General features: G+C 29.7%; 1 protein-coding gene across 1 annotated transcript in view; it reads left to right on the top strand.

Moving 5' to 3' along the window:
- The window catches only part of LOC134267372 (17-beta-hydroxysteroid dehydrogenase 13-like), a 51,323-nt gene that overhangs the window by 38,648 nt on the left and 8,396 nt on the right, over positions 1–4,279 (top strand). The gene's annotated exons all lie outside the window — the stretch shown is intronic.

The following is a 4,279-nucleotide window of genomic DNA, read 5'->3' as shown; positions in this document are numbered from 1 at the left end:
AAACGAACAATATCTTGATAGTTTCTCGCGTAATATTGGGATTTCAAAGCCCTTGCTTATTTATATAGGATTCCAGAGCAAAATTTCAAAAAAAAAATCTACAGCTATACATCAATAGATTAAAATTTGATTTCTTATAGAATTAACATATTGTGCAAAAGAATTTTGACGTAAAAAGAAAAGTCCCACTAAATAAGTGACGATTCATTAAAATATTCAGTTTGTTTACACGACCTCATGTGTATTGTATTCAGAATTTGACATGTTAGAGGATAAAAGTATAGAAATCTATAACAACTTAAATTTTGCAAAAAATGAAACACTCCTTGTCAATTGAAAACAAAATCAAGGTTTCAATTATCTTTAGTTTGATTAGGGTTAGACAACCTTTTCAATACAATTGTCATTAACAGATTAAAAACAAACTCTTCTGATTTACCTGTTTATATATACGCACTTTCATAATCAAACGTTAAGAAGTGCATAAGGTAAATTTTTAGTACTGCCTGGAGGCTAAATGATAATAACATTACGTTTGGGATTCCCTCAATATATGCTTTGAAAGAATTAATTGGTACATGTATTTACGAAGAAAAAATACAAAGGAAAGTCCATTGCCTGTACTTTGATGTTTAAATTTTCTCTAAACTTAAAATATCTGTGCCATGAATGTGGTTTGATTTCTTTAATAGTAAAGAGAAATTTCTTGATATTTTTTGTCAACTGTATTTTTGACCCAACGCGCTTATTCATTTGTTTACATTTTAATTCACACCTGCATATTTCTGATAGAAAAGCAGCCTTACAAAATAGATTTGTGAAAAGTGTGAATTTTATTTAAATGTAAATATAAAGCTGGTCAGAGTATCTTCATCATCAGTGTATATTTAAACCTCGTCCAAGTCCATTCCGTGGAAAATATTACAATTCCATTTAGGTCATAACACCTGTGTTTGTTAAATGTTAATTTTTATCTTGAAATCATGATCAAACGGAAAACTATCATTTTACATAACGGTCCATTTAAACTGCTTAATATTTTCTTTTTTGAGGCTGGGCATAGTTATAGATTTTTTTTTAAATTTTACATAACGAAGTTAAGGGATACAAATTCAAAATTAAATTTACTACCTTGTCTTTATTAACGATAATGAAATCATTTAAAAATATTGACTAATTTAATTGTCAATTTACAATTTTAAAGGAACTATCACAAAAACAATTTATTATTACGTTATTCAGATTGCACGCTTATTTATACGACTAAAATAGACCATATAGGGATTTTTTTATTTGAGCCTGCTACGAGGGTTGATCCAAAAGTAATGTCACAGTGTCCATATCTTTTATATTTGGCGTCATATTATTAAATATTATATACCAAAAGATGCACAAATATAAATTTAATTAAACTTTAATTTTTCATTCAATAATGTTTAACTGAATTTATTTTATAGATGTTTCAAACATATAAGATAGGTACGAAAGCCCAGAAGGCTCATTCGAGATTCGAGTTTCCAAATACGAGATTCGAAATTCGAGATTCAAAATTCGAAATTCGACAAAATTTTCGAATTTTTCAACATTTGATTATTTCCCTTTATTATTTTTTAATCAAGAAATAGTTCAATATAAGTATATCAAATTTGATTAAATTACAATGCAAGAAAAAGTGTTATATATATTAGAGGGAAATTTAAATAATTAATGGAATTTTGATCAGCAAAAAATATTTTTATTTATATTATAGATTCTTAAATATTAAATAGATTTCATATATCAGGAGTATATATATTTTTGAATTGTCTACTAAACTTAATTTTTATGCATTTCCTGAGTTAGGAAAACCACAGGTACTTGTGAAAGGTACCACCACCCCCCCCCCCCCTCCCCCCTCGATATTCAACCCTAGGGCTTATTGGACATTTTTTTCACAAGTTTTATTTATTAAACTTATTCATCATGTATACAATAACAAAAAATTCTAAAATCCCCAGAATAATCGCAACCCACTATACATTATAAGAGAAGGATTTTTACCCCCACTGGTGTTAAATGCATTTATTTTGTTTTAACTTTAATGTCGATTCACACTGTCTCTACATATACAATGTATTTCCAAAAGTTTTCAAAAATTGGTAAAAAGCTCTTGGATTCTATTTTGTAGGGTAAAAATGAGGTCTACCGAGTAGACATTTAAAACATTTTCTCGACAAACTATGTTTTATGCTAACTTGGACAATGTTAAGGGGGCGCGCGCCGGGTGCGCCCCCCCCCCTCCCCCTTAAATCTGCCACTGATTTCTGTCTTAATGCTATTTTTTTTTTTCCGTAAACAGCTTTCTTTCTTGTAAAAATAAATAGTGTTTTTTTGTTTTGTTTTTTTTTGGTTGAGCGATTATTCTGGGGGTTTTAAGCGATTTTTTTCGTTTTGTAAGGCTACACATAACAGAGAAATAAGCCCCGGGGTTCAATATCAAGGGGGGGTCTTGTCCACACGTAAAAAATTAAGACAAGAAACATGTATTGACGTATGGCATTAATGTTCCTTTTACAACTAAAGACTATGGTGGTCTGTTTTTAAAATATCTTATATTTATCTTTTAATATATATCCTCGTGATATTAAAAGCTTGTGCTCTACATTGCATTTTCTTAATTATATAATGCATGTTCAGTATTAACCCCTGGTACTCTGCGTCAACAACTTTTGAACCGTGGGCCTGTATGGCATTTACATTAAAAGTTTAAAACTAAAATTAAATGTAATCTACAACTAGATATGCAGTGTAGTTTAATTTAATAAAAATGCAGCAAATATGTTGGTATCACTAGATCCGCCACTTCATTTCTTCTCTTTGAGTTGTAGCGGGAAAATTCTTGGCACATTGTAAAACGTGCATTATCCTCGTATATGCTAAGGGCCAAATCTTGTAATATTTTGTAGCCTGCTAACTCTTTTAATGAATTTACATTTAACCATATTTTTCAAAATGTTTATATGTGTACATATGTACACGTCATTTTAAAATAAATACGTACAACAAATTTTGAATAGAGAAAGTAAAATTGTGTAATATACATAACGCGGTCTTTGATTTAACTTCAAACATATCTAAATTTCTTAGTCAGTATTGGATGAATTATTTACCTCATTCTTCAAAGAATTTTTAATTTTATGTTTATTGTGCGTTTTTCTTTAACCTTAAGACCGTCTTTTTAATATACATTATATTAATGTTAAATATTTTTTATTTAAATTGTTTTAACTCCGCGGAAACGCACAGCGACTTCGAACTTTCATATCATATAACCGACCATCTCCTGGCGGCCGGTAATTTGTCATCAATACAAAAATATAATTATATACTCCTGATATATGTAATCTATTTAATATTTAAGAATCTATAATATAAATTGAAATATTGATTGCGGATCAAAAATCCATTAATTATTTAAATTTCCCTCTAATATATATAGCACTTTTTCTTGCATTGTAATTTAATGAAATGACCCATTTGATATAATTATATTGAATTATTTCTTGATAAAAAACATAATAAAGGGAAATAATCAAATGTTGAACCCGCTTTTGATTGGTTCGTTTGGATCTTGAATCTCGAAACTCGAATTTTGAATCTCGAATTTCGAATTTTGAATCTCGAATTTCGAATCTCGTATTTGGAAACTCGAATCTCGAATGAGCCTTCTGGGCTTTCGTAGATAGGGGATGTCGCCGCGTCAAAACCGAACTTGACAAATTAAAGTGTACTTTTTTAAGTATAAAAAAGATAAACACTTAAAAAGCATCTTTTAAAAGCGCCTAAATGCAAAATACTTTAAAAGACAAAAATTTACATCATTTTCTAGTCTTAAATTGAAAATCATATGACATCATCAATTTTTTTTTTAAACATCGTTGATTTTTTTCCGGTGCATTGAAAAAAGGAATTGTCAAAATGGACAAAAAAGCCAAAACAAACTGTAATGCATTTTTACTTCAAAATGGAGAAATCGCCAGTAGAGACAGTTACGTTGATTCACCAGACTTTCGGATGAAAGAATGTATATAAGAGACTTGTTTAGATGGTTTCAGCGATTTTCGGTGGGTGATGGGTCATTAAATGCTCAGCAGATGACAAGAAAACCAAAAGATGGGAGGGCGGACGGAAATGTTCAATGGTGCGTGACGTTGTCAAATAGACCGACGGCTAGAGCGATATCTGAAATTTTAAGTTGGTCTTTTACTACTGTTTCAATGAATTTTGACAGAATTAATTA

Source organism: Saccostrea cucullata, unplaced genomic scaffold (genome assembly GCF_032062105.1).
Source record: "Saccostrea cucullata isolate Sc308-1 unplaced genomic scaffold, CSIRO_AGI_Scuc_v1 ctg832, whole genome shotgun sequence".
Classification (NCBI taxonomy): domain Eukaryota; kingdom Metazoa; phylum Mollusca; class Bivalvia; order Ostreida; family Ostreidae; genus Saccostrea; species Saccostrea cuccullata.
Note: the sequence above shows the minus strand (reverse complement) of the source record. Positions and strands in the feature narration are given on the sequence as shown.